At 50.8% G+C, this 13,137-nt stretch overlaps 1 pseudogene; it reads left to right on the forward strand.

Annotated features, from left to right (window-relative positions):
• Positions 1-11,311: 11,311 nt before the first annotated feature.
• Positions 11,312-12,396, forward strand: LOC101134930 (NAD(P)H-hydrate epimerase-like; annotated as a pseudogene).
• The last annotated feature ends 741 nt before the right edge of the window (positions 12,397-13,137 follow it).

Genomic DNA, 13,137 nt, shown 5'->3' on the forward strand with positions numbered 1-13,137 from the left:
ACTGCAACCTCCGCCTCCCGGGTTCAAGCGATTCTCCTACTTCAGCCTCCCGAGTAGCTGGGATTGCAGGCATGCGCCACTACGCCCAGATAATTTTGTATTTTTAGTAGAGACAGGGTTTCTCCATGTTGGTCAGGCTGGTCTTGAACTCCTGACCTCAGGCGATCCGCCCGCCTCGGCCTCCCAAAGTGCTGGGATTACAGGCGTGAGCCACCGCGCCCGGCCTAAGGCTGCCTCCTTTCTTGCATAATTTTTCTTTGTTTTCTGACCCCTGGACCCGGCTGCGCAGGTGTGAAAGATACAGAGCAAGGAATGACCCCACTGACCTGCGTCTGCACCGCTTTTCCACAGATAGCGTGTGGCTCACTCTCATCCCGCAGGGTTCCGTTTCAGTGTTTCCCATGGGAGAGGTTTCCCTGGTGATTTTATCTAAAATTGCAGTCCCCTCTCTCTCCAAACCAGCATCCCTTCACCCGCTATTTTCCCGCAGTTCTTAACCATTGCCTGACGCTACACATGCAGAGGGCCTAGCCGAGAAGCCAGCCGGGGCTGAGGGAAGGACGGCTCCAGCGAAGCCGGGAACAGCGGAGGGAAGGCTTTGGGGACTGAGCTCCCTGCCGTGCAGGGTGAGAGCTGTGAGGAGCTGCCCTTTGGACGGGTCTGTAGAAGGTAAAGGGACAGAGCTGCCAGGGCGTGCGGGGCGGTGGCAGGCCGAGATCCAGTGGATCTTGGTATCTCTGATTAGCCTCTTCCACTATATTTTGGAACTCTGGATGGATATTAATTAGATAATCGCTGCAAATTACTAATTTGTAATACTAATTACCTTTGATCCTGATGTGGCAGGCCTGCCATTTTTGTGTTGCTGGAACAGGCCAATAAGTAGAAACTTAGAAGTGTTCTGGTAGTTGTGGGTGGGAGCACAGGTCAGTTAAACCAACTTAAAAATCGGCCTTTCCCGGGTGTGGTGACTCGTGCCTGTGGTTCCAGCTACCCAGGAGGCTGAGAGGGGACTCGCTTGAGCCCAGAAGTTAGAGGCTTCAGTGAGCCATGACTGCACCTGTGAATAGCCACTGCGCTCCAGTCTGGGCCACCCAGGAAAATCTTGTCTCTAAAACAAAACAACAACAACAAAAACCTTGTAACTCTGAACTAAAGTGCAATAAATTTTGTTTTGCATTAAATAAAAACAAATAGGCTGGGCGCGGTGCCTCACGCCTGTAATCCCAGCACTTTGGGAGGCCGAGGCGGGCAGATCATGAGGTCAGGAGATCGAGACCATCCTGGCTAACACGGTGAAACCCCCGTCTCTACTAAAAATCACTCTGTCCAGCAGAGTGATGGGGAATTTCATTCCTGAGAACCCAGTTCAAACAAATTCAAACAAATGGGCTTGCTTGACTGACCTCACTCAGAGCCTCGGTTGTGAAGTCCCTTCAGCTCTTACATGGAAGGAAAAAGAAAGTTAACATTTATGTGGCGAGCATATTATATACAATATCTCATTCAGTGCTCACCAAAAAATACCTCTGTGGTAAAGGTAAAGACTTTACCATCCTTTTACCAGGAATATATAACTTTATATTCACAATTTACTGACACACATAAAGGTGAATAGTTTGTTGCAGCTCACACAAAGCTGGATTTGAACCCAGGTCCACTTGTCTCCAAGCCCAGACTTTACCCATACCTGTGATTTGACATTTGACTTCAGCTCAAAAGGATACGTAAATAGTGAAAGTGTAGGAACCTCAGCTTGGCCCAGGTCACACGTGTCTGCATTTTGAGCCATAAGACAATGAAGTGCTGAGAACAAATATGTCTTCAGAAAACCAGTGTTTTCTTTTTCTTTCTTTTTTTTTTTTTTTTGAAATGGAGTCTTGCACCTTGGCCCAGGCTGGAGTGCAGTGGCACCATCTCAGCTCACTGCAAGCTCCGCCTCCCAGGTTCACGCCATTCTCCTGCCTCAGCCTCCCGAGTAGCTGGGACTACAGGCGCCCACAACCGCGCCTAGCTAGTTTTTTGTATTTTTAGTAGAGACGGGATTTCACCGTGTTAGCCAGGATGGTCTCGATCTCCTGACCTCGTGATCTGCCCGCCTCGGCCTCCCAAAGTGCTGGGATTACAGGCGTGAGCCACCGCGCCTGGCCCCCCCCCTTTTTTTTTTTTTTTTAAGACAGAGTCTCCCTTTGTCACCCAGGCTGTGGCATGATCTCAGCTCACTGCAATATCTGCCCCCCAGGTTCAAGTGATCCTATTGCCTCAGCCTCCCAAGTAGCTGGGATTACAGGCACCCGCCACCATGCCCAGCTAATTTTTGTATTTTTAGGAGAGATAGGGTTTTACCATGTTGGCCAGGCTGGCCTCGAACTCCTGACCTCAAGTGATCCACTCGCCTTGGCCTCCCAAAGTGTTGGGATTACAGATGTAAGCCACCGCACCTGGCCTGTTTTCTTTTTTTGTTGTTAACACACTGTGTATTTCTTATCTTTTTTTTTTTTCGAGACGGAGTCTCGTTCTGTCACCCAGGCTGGAGTATAGTGGCCCCATCTTGGCTCACTGCAAGCTCTGCCTCCTGGAATCACGCCATTCTCCTGCCTCAGCCTCCCGAGTAGCTGGGACTACTGGTGCCTGCCGCTACGCCTAGCTAATTTTTGTTTGTTTGTTTGTTTGTTTGTTTGAGACGAGTCTCACTCTGTCGCCCAGGCTGGAGTGCAGTGGCACGATCTTGGCTCACCACAACCTCCACCACCCGGGTTCAAGCGATTCTCCTGCCTCAGCCTCCCGAGTAGCTGGAATTACAGACGCCTGCCACTGCACCCAGCTAATTTTTGTAGTTTTAGTAGAGACGGGGTTTCACCATCTTGGCCAGGCTGGTCTTGAACTCATGACCTCATGATCCACCCGCCTCGGCCTCCCAAAGTGCTGGGATTACAGGTGTGAGCCACTGCATCCGGCCATGCCCAGCTAATTTTTTGTATTTTGAGTAGAGACAGGGTTTCACTGTGTTATTCAGGATGGTCTCGATCTCTGACCTTGTGATCTGCCTGCCTGGGCCTCCCAAAGTGCTGGGATTACAGGTGTGAGCCACCGCGCCCAGCCAACACATTGTGTATTTCTAAAGCCAGACTCAGAAATCTGTTCTGAACCCAGGTTGTTTTGCATGACTTTATTACTTTATGGATTTTGTTGGAATGGCTATTTGAGCTTACTTTTTTTTTCTTTTTTCTTTTTTTTTTTGAGATGGAGTCTCGCTCTGTTGCCCCAGCTGGAGTGCAGTAGCGCAATCTCGGCTCACTGCAACCTCTGCCTCCCGGGTTCAAGTGAGTCTCATGCCTCAGCCTCCCAAGTAGCTGGGATTACAGGCATGCACCACCACACCTGGCTAATTTTTGTATTTTAGTAGAGACAGAGGTTCACCATGTTGGCCAGGCTGGTCTCAAACTCCTGACCTCACGTGATCTGCCCACCTCGAACTCCCAAAGTGCTGGGATTACAGGTGTGAGCTACTGTGCCCAGCTGAGTTTACTTTAAGCAGTGTACAGTGACTGATAACATAAAAATTAATGGACACTGGTCCAGAGCTCTAAATGACAAATGACTTTAGGCAAGTCATTTAGCCTCTCTGGGTGTCAGTGCTTCACCATAAAGTGAGAAAGTTAGATCTAGATGGACTAAGGTCCATCTTTTAAAAAATTGGGGAGGATTTATTTATTTATTTATTTATTTATTTATTTACTTATTTATTTATATATTTTGAGACGGAGTCTTGCTCTGTCATCCAGGCTGGAGTGCAGTGGCACGATCTCAGCTCACTGCAAGCTCCACCTCCTGGGTTCACGCCATTCTCCTGCCTCAGCCTCTTGAGTAGCTGGGACTACAGGCGCCCGCCACCACGCCTGGCTAATTTTTTGTATTTTTAGTAGAGATGGGGTTTCACTGTGTTAGCCAGGATGGTCTCGATCTCCTGACCTTGTGATCCGCCCGCCTCGGCCTCCCAAAGTGCTGGGACTACAGGCGTGAGCCACCGCGCCTGGCCAGGAGAGAATCTCTTGAGCCCAGGAGATCAAGACTAACCTGCAGGAGGACCACCTGAGTCTGGGAGATCAAGGCTGTGGGGAGCTGTGATTGTGCCAATGAACTCCAGCCAGGGTGACACAGCGAGACCCCCACCTCAAAAAAAAAAAAAAGAAAAGAAAAGAAAAAAGAAACGCTGTACCCTTTAGCTGTCACCCTCTGACCTCCTTATCTTTCCTGAACTCTAAGCTACCACTAATCTACGTTCTGTCTCTATCCATTTCTGTGTTCTGGACATTTCATAGAAATAGAATCATGTAATATGCAGTTTTTGTGACTAGCTTCTTTTATTTAGAATAACATTTTCAAGGTTTGTCCATGTTACAGCATTTCTTAGTGCTTTTTTATTATTATTATTATTATTTTGAGATGGAGTCTCGCTCTGTTGGCCAGGCTGGAGTGCAATGGCATGATCTCAGCTCACTGCAAGCTCTGCCTCCTGGGTTCCAGCAATTCTCCTGCCTCAGCCTCTCTAGTAGCTGAGATTACAGGCACGTGCCACCACGCCCAGCCAATTTTTGCATGTTTAGTAGAGACGGGGTTTCACCATGTTGGCCAGGCTGGTCTCGAACTCCTGACCTCATGATCTGCCCACCTCTGCCTCCCAAAGTGCTGGGATTACAGGCGTGAGCCACCATGCCCAACCTAGTGCTTTATTATTAAATAATATTCCATTGTATAGATATACCACATTTTATCCATTCATCAGTTCATGGATTGGGTTGTTTCCACCTTTTGACTATCGTGAATAATGCTGATATGAACATTCGTGGACACGTGTTTGTGTGGGTATATTTTGCCGTTCCCTTGGGTAGATACCCAGAATGAAAATGGCTGGGTCAAATGGTAACTCTGTGTTTAACTTTTTGGGGAAAGGCTAGGCTGTTTTCCAAAGTGGCTGCCCCATTCCTACCAACAGTGTATAAACGTTCCAATATCTTTACATTTTTAACACGTTGTTATCTGACAAATCCAGCTTCTTGGAAAGAAACATTTCAAAGGGACTTATGAACAGAAGCCACGTCTGTGTCCGCAGTGGTGGGGAGACAAAATCGTAGATCCCCACAGCAGTATCCCCAGATCCACAGCTTCTGTACCAAGGGAACGGGTTATTCAGAAGGGATGTGTGGACAAGCAAAGGATGATAACATCAAGGCTGTTTGACTTAATGGTAGGATTGATTGTAAGTACAGTCTCCTATACAGGGAACAATAGATCAACTGGAAATCTTAGAGGCCTTCCTGGAACAGGAGTTAATCAGAAGCCAACATAGTAGATTAGCATCCAAGATGGAGTTGCTTTAGCCTCAACAGAGGAGTCTTAGGCTCATAGCAACATTGAGAGGGAGGTAGAGAGATTTCCTATCTGCCCCCTGCCCCACGCATGCACCTCCTCTCCCATTGTCATCTTCCACCAGAGGGTACATTTGTTACAATTGATCAACTTACATTGTCACATCATTACCACCCAAAGTCTATTGTTGACATGAGGGTGTGCCACAAGAGGGATGGCACCTGTAGGCTCTGGCCGGGGGGCGGGGGTGGCTATTGAATCCATTATCAGCCACAGATCCCCAGTTGCAGTTGGAGACAGGCTTTACTCTGGGCCACCAACCAAAGTCTGAGCTTTTCCCAGACAGATTTGTTTTTGTTTTTGTTTTTGTCGTTTTTGAGATGGAGTCTTGCTCTGTCACCCAGGCTGGAGTACAACGGTGCAAGTACAGCTCACTGCAAACTCTGCCTCCCAGGCTCAAGCGATCCTCCCACTTCAGCCTCCTGAGTAGCTGGGACCACAGGCATGCGCTACCACACCTGGCTAATTTTTATATTTTTTGTAGAGACAGAGTCTTGCCATGTTTTTATATTTTTTGTAGAGACAGTCTTGCCATGTTGCCCACGCTGGCCTCAAACTCCTGACCTCAAGCAATCCTCCTGCCTTGGCCTCCCAAAGCGCTTGGATTATAGGCATGAGCCACCACCCCCGGACCCAGAGATGAATTTTTTGTCTGGGGGTTTCTAGAGGAACAGGAGGTGGTGGCGGATGCCAAGTGCAGCAGCTGTTTTAGTCCTGACTCTCACTTCCTGCTTCCTGGTGCTGGGGTGCCTGGTGGCTTGGTCTCCCCTGCAGTCCCCTTGCAGCCTTTCCTGGGCTGTGGCCCTCGACACCTCTTTCATCTATTACCTTCTTCTGTTCACTTTCCATAGTCTCAAAAGTCAGGAAAATGTTTCCTCTGTTGGGGCTTTTCCCTCTCATTTTCTTTGCTGTTTTGCTAAAGGCTGGCAGGCATTGTTGGGGGCGTGTGTATGTCCACGTGTGCACAAAACCTGCCCTTCTCCACAGCACCATGCTGCCACCCACTGCTTAACAGGACTCTTGAGCAAGTAGTTCTTTTTTTTTTTTTTTTTTTTTTGAGATGGAGTCTTGGTCTGTCGCCCAGGCTGGAGTGCAGTGGCGCGATCTCGGCTCACTGCAACCTCGACCTCCTGGGTTCAGGCAATTCTCCTGCCTCAGCCTCCCAAGTAGCTGGGATTACAGGCATCCACCACCCCGCCCGGCTAATTTTTGTATATTTAGTAGAGACGGGGTTTCACCATGTTGGCCAGGCTGGCCTAGGACTCCTGACCTCAAGTGATCCACCCACCTCAGCCTCCCTTACAGGCGGGAGCCACCATGCCTGGCCTCTTGAGTAAGTTCTTGATGGTCACATTTTTTGTTCTTGTGCCCAGAAAATGCCTTCCCTTCTTCCAGGCCCCTTGGAATTGACATTGATGTTCCTGCCAGACTTTGTTTTATTATTATTATTATTATTTTTTGAGATGGAGTCTCACTCTGTCGCCCAGGCTGGAGTGCAGTGGCATGATCTCGGCTCACTGCAAGCTCTGCCTCCCGGGTTCATGCCATTCTCCTGCCTCAGCCTCCCGAGTAGCTGGGACTACAGGCGCCTGCCACCACGCCCGGATAATTTTGTGTATTTTTAGTAGAGACGGGGTTTCGACATGTTAGCCAGGGTGGTCTCGATCTCCTGACCTCATGATCTGCCCGCCTTGGCCTCTCAAAGTGCTGGGATTATAGGCATGTGCCACCACGCCCAGCCCAGACTTTGTTTTTTCTTGTTGTTGTTTGTTTTTGAGACAGTTTCCCTCCGTCACCCAGGCTGGAGTGCAGTGGCACTATTTCGGTTCACTGCAACCCCTGCCTCCTGGGTTCAAGTGATTCTCGTGCTTCAGCCTCCCAAGTAGCTGGGACTACAGGCATGCCACCATGCCCGACTAATTTTTGTATTTTTAGTAGAGATGGGGCTTCACCATGTTGCCTAGGCTGGTCTTGAACTCCTGACCTCAAGTGATCTGCCACCTCGGCCTCCCAAAGTACTGGGCTACAGGTATGAGCCACGGCACCCAGCCTCCTTCCAGACTTTGTGCCATGGAGATATGGGGGCCAGGACCATTGGCCCCTAAAGGTTCACTGAAAAATCACTGGCACAAGGCAGACAATTATTAGGAGTAAAGGGAATCTCACGAGGTTTGGGTCTGCACTGTGCATATTGGACTTTCCCTTCATTCAGAACAACTTACTGAGCATCTTTATGTGCCCAACACTGTGCTGGGCATCGGGGGAGCCATGGTGAGCTAGACAGAGAGTCCTGGTCTCCCAAGGGTTCCACACAGGAAGTACCAGTCGTGGGAGCAATATAGAACTGGAATCTAGGAAGGGATCTGGGAAAAGTGCTCCCTACAGGATTTGTTGGATGTGACAGGGTAGAGGAGGAGGGTACTGGGAAGACCTAGGGGTGAGGAGGGAACGAGGGCAGGGCCGGCTGGAACAGCCACCCTTAGTGCTTACTGCAGCCTTCTTCATGGTTGAATCTCCCCATCCTACAAGGCAGGAAGCTACAGGAGGTGCCTGGTGGAGAGTCCGTCCTCAGAAATCATTTGAACAAATGACTTTTACGGACTTTTGTTCATCCCCTGAAGCTCCTGGGGTACCACTGCAGGATTTTAAATTGGGGAGTAGCATGGTTAGCTTTGTGTTTTTGGAAGAGCATCTAGGCTACAGCAGGGGAACCAGAGGGTGGGCAGGATGCCTGGGGAAGAGGGAGAAGAATGAGAGCAGCGAGGGAGCCGCGAGTGTGGCCTGACCCAGGATGATGGCCGTGAGGCTGAGCTAAGGGAGTTGGTGAGAGCGATATACAGGACACAAAAGGACTTTGAGATATGGCGTGTGGCAGTGGAACAAGAGGATGGGTCAGGCCGTCAGAATTTCTAAGATAGCCCCCCCAGAGATGCCCTGCCCAGAACCTGTGAGTATGAGGAGCTGTCACTCCTGCATGTCTTCTTATTTGGCACAGTTGACTCAGACAGGGAGACAATCCGGGATTATCCGGGTTAGCCCACTGTAATCCCTTGAGACCTTAAAGCAGAGAGCTTTCTCTGACTGACGGCAGAGGGGCAATGACAAAGATCCCAAGATCAAGCAGGATCTGAACGCTGCTCCCGGCTGTGAGGATGGGGGGACCATGTGTGAGGACCAAAAAGCAACCGCAGGAGCTGAGAGTGGCTGGATGACAGGAGGCGGGACCCAGGTCCTACAATCACCAGGAACTGAACTCTTCCAGCAAGAAGAGTGAGCCTGAGGCCAGGTGCGCTGGCTGACGCCTGTAATCCCAGCACTTTGGGAGGCCGAGGTGGGTGGATCACGAGGTCAGGAGATCGAGACCATCCTGGCTAACACAGTGAAACCCCGTCTCTACTAAAAATACAAAAAATTAGCCGGGCGTGGTGGCGGGTGCCTGTAGTCCCAGCTACTCGGGAGGCTGACGCAGGAGAATGGCGTGAACCTGGGAGGTGGAGCTTGCAGTGAGCCGAGATTGCACCACTGCACTCCAGCCTGGGCAACAGAGCGAGACTCTGTCTCAAAAAAAAAGAAAAAAGAAAAAGAAGAGTGAGCCTGGAAGGGGATTCCAAGCACCAGATGAGATCACGGCAGGTGGAGACTTTGATGGGAACCTTCAGCTCAAGCCCTGACCTCCAGGACTTCTGATGTACAGACCCCTGAGATAATACATGGGTGTCGTTCTCAGCCACTGAGTGGTCAGTTGTTACAGCAGCAATGGGGAGCGAATGCACCAGATTTCTGGACACATTCACTTCAGTGAAAACCAACATAGGGACCTGGCATGGTGGCTCACGCTTGTAATCCCAGCTCTTTGGGAGGCCGAGGCAGGTGGATCACTTGAGGCCAGAAGTTCAAGACCAGCCTGGCCAACATGGTGAAACCCTGTCTCTACCAAAAATACAAAAATTATCTGGGTGTGGTAGTGGGCGCCTGTAATCCCAGCTACTTGGGAGGCTGAGGCAGGAGAATCGCTTGAACCCGGGAGGCAGAGGTTGCAGTGAGCTGAGATTGTGCCACTGCACTCCAGCCTGGTGACAGAGCGACGCTCCATCTCAAAGAAAAAAAAAAAAAGAGAGAGAAAGGAAGGAAGGAGAAAGAAAAAGAAAGAAAAGAAAACCAATGTAGAGGGCGAGGCAGGGCAGGCTGGGAAAGAAAATTTTAAAAAAGGAAGGAAGGAAGGGAGGGAAAAGAGAAAAAAAAGAAAGAAAAGAAAGGAAGGAAGGAAGACCAATGTAGAGGGTGAGGCAGGGCAGGCTAGGAAAGTAAAAGAAAAAAGAGAAGAAACGAGAGGAGAGGACAGAAGAGGAAAGAAGGAAGGAAGAAGAGAAAGAAAAGAGAGAAGAGAGAAAGAAAGAAAGAGAAAGAGAAAGGGAGGGCGGGAGGGAGGAAAAAGAAAAGAAAACCAATGTAGAGGGGAGGCAGGGCAGGCTGGCAGAGGAAAGAGGTCCAGGGGGCTCGGGATGGATAATAAGGGTCCCTACCTCATCAGGCTGTTGGGAGAGCCAAGTGCATGTACAGTAAGTGCGGCCGCAGCTGGAACCGGGAGACCTACGGTGGAAATGGGAATGGAGATCTGTGAGTTGTGGCAGAAAGGCCTCCACCTCCCACTGAGGCGTGACGGGCGGGGAAAGCAGGTGGCATTGTGCTGCCTGAGCCACCGCGCGTGGCCCCGTCGCCCGGGAGCCCGCTGTGGCCTCCTCTCCCTCGCCTGTACCGCCACCTCGTGGAGCAGTGTGGAATCGCCAGCAGTGAGTCAGGGCGGGCTTTGGTTCTGGGAGTCAGTACTTCTTATGACCATGCTCGTCTGACATCTGGCCTCTTGCTTCGCAGGAGGCAGACAGGCCATGCTCCTGCCCTAGAAAGTGAGCCCACTTCTAGTGAAGGGTCTTTAGAGCCCATTGATTCACCCTCCCGTCAACGGAGTGGAATGACGGAGGCCAGGCCCAGACCCCTGAGCAAATCAGGTTCCGAGGTGGGAGGAGAACCCAGGCAGCCCTCCCTCATTCATTCCTTGGCACCTGTTCAGCCTCTGGCTTCCCGTTGGCCATGGAGAGGAGGAAAGGCAGGGAGCAGTGCGCCTCCCCCCTTCCGACCTGTGCTTATTCTCCAGCAGCAGACACCTGGCGCTCCTGGCCTTCCTTTTCTCGTGAGATAGGAGGCATCTGTTTTTCTCTTTCTTCGTGAAAGAGAGAGGAGAGCAGCCAGGCCAGAATGGGGGATTGCGGGGCGCGTGGAGAACTGGGCTGAGGGTGTTTGGGGCTTGCTAGGCAAAGGGCTTGAGTGTCAGTCCAATTGATTTAGATCGAGGTCAGAAGATGTTCTCTGTTAAGGGCCAGACAGTAAACATTTTAGGCTCCGTGGACTATACAGTCTCTATCATAACCACTCAGCCCTGCTGTTATAGTAGGAAAGCACCCAGAGACAATATGTAATCAAATGGGGTGGCTATGTACCAATAAAACTTTATTTATAAAAACATGGGGGCCGGGTGTGGTGGCTCATGCCTGTAATCCCAGCACTTTGGGAGGCTGAGGCGGGCGGATCACGAGGTCAGGAGATCGAGACCAGCCTGGCCAACATAGTGGAACCCCGTCTCTACTAAAAATACAAAAAATTAGCCGAGCATGGTGGTGGGCGCCTGCGGGAGGCTGAGGCAGGAGAATCGCTTGAACCAGGGAGGCGGAGGTTGCAGCGAGCTGAGATCGCGCCACTGCACATCAGCCTGGGTGACAGTGCGAGACTGTCTCAAAACAAACAAACAAACAAGCAAGCAAGCATGGGTCCGCGGGTCGTAGTTCGCTGACCACTGATTTGGACGGTGGTGGTGCCTACAGATTTTTCCAATCAGATGCAACAGCTGAGGCTGGGAACCGTGGCTCACGCCTGTAATCCCAGTGTTTTGGAAGGCCGAGGCGGGAGGATCACTTGAGCCCAGAAGTTTATCAGCAGCCTGGGCAACACACAAGACTTCTGTCTCAACAACAACAACAACAACATTAAAGAAAGAAAAAGTGATGCGCCGGGGTCGCGTCGGGTGGGCCGGGGGCGCGCCATGCGAGCAGGATGTCCGGCCTGCGGGCACTGCCCGGGTCAGGCTGCTGGTTGCGGCTCGCGCCTGCGCGAATCAAAAGCCAGACCAGCGCCTGCCGCTCGGGACCCACCTAGTGGGGACCGCAGCGGCTGAACTCGGGTGGCCGCTGGGACTCAGCGGTCATGGCGAGCATAGCGGTGAAGCACCTGAGCCAGGAGGAAGCCCAGGCCGTGGACCAGGAGCTATTCAACGAGTACTAGTTCAGCGTGGACCGACTTGTGGAGCTCGCCGGGCTGAGCTGTGCCGCAGCCATCGCCAAGGCATATTCCCCCACGTCCATGTCCAGGAGCTCCCCTACTGTCCTGGTCATCTGTGGCCCGGGGAATAATGGAGGAGATGGTCTGGTCTGTGCTCCGCACCTCAAACTCTTTGGCTAACCAGCCAACCCTCTATTACCCCAAAAGGCCTAACAAGCCCCTCTTCATTGCGTTGGTGACCCCGTGTCAGAAAATGGACATCCCTTTCCTTGGGGAAATGCGCTCAGAGCCCGTGATGATTGAGCTGTATGAGCTGGTGGTGGATGTCATCTTCGGCTTCAGCTTCGAGGGTGATGTTCGGGAACGTTCCACAGCATCCTGAGTGTCCTGAAGGGATTCACCGTGCCCACTGCCGGCATCAACATTCCCTCAGGATGGGATGTGGAGAAGGGAAACTCTGGAGGGATCCAGCCAGACTTGCTCATCTCCCTCACGGCACCCAAAAAGTCTGCAACCCAGGTTACCCGGTCGCCACCATTACCTGGGGGGTCGTTTTGTGCCACCTGTTCTGGAAAAGAAGTAGCACCTGAACCTGCCCCCTACCCTGACACCAAGTGTGTGTATGGTCTGCAGTGACGGAAGGTGGGTGGGTATTCTTCCCAATAAAGACTTAAAATCGCCCTCTCAGAAAAGAAAGAGAGAGAGAGAGAAAGAAAGCGAGAGAAAGGAAAAAATGTAAATTAAAAAAGAAAAGCATCACCCCATTGCACACCAGCCTAGTTGACAGAGCAAGACTCCATCTCGAACAAAAAGAAAAAAATTAAAAAGAAGCAACCGATGGGATCCACTTCCAACACTGCATTCTGCAAATATTCTGTATGTATACGCAATACACAATGCTATCCTTCCCCTTTTTTCCACTTTTTTCTTAGTAAGTGTCCATCCTCTCTTCACAGAAATAGTAGCATACTACGCACAGCATTCTGCATTTTGCTTTTTAACATTTTTTAAAAGTAATTTCAGTTTTTATTTTGGATTCAGAGAGGCCATGTGCAGTTTGTTACCGGGGTATATTGCGTGATGCTGAGGTTTGGGGTATAATTGTTCCCATCGCCTAGGTACTCAGTATAGTACCCAACAGTTAGTTTTTCACTACTCATCCCCTTTCTCTCCTCTCACGTTGGCCAGGCTGGTCTTGAACTCCTGACCTTAGGTGGTCCACCTGTCTCGGCCTCCCAAAATGCTGGGATGACAGGCGTGAGCCACAGCGCCCGGCCTAGCTCCTACTTCTAAGTGGGAACCTGCAGTGTTTGGTTTTCTGTCCCTGTGTTAATTGGCTTAGGATAATGGCCTCCAGCTGCATCCATGTTGCTGCAA

The sequence above is a fragment of the Gorilla gorilla genome, chromosome 4 (genome assembly GCF_029281585.2).
Source record: "Gorilla gorilla gorilla isolate KB3781 chromosome 4, NHGRI_mGorGor1-v2.1_pri, whole genome shotgun sequence".
NCBI lineage: Eukaryota > Metazoa > Chordata > Mammalia > Primates > Hominidae > Gorilla > Gorilla gorilla.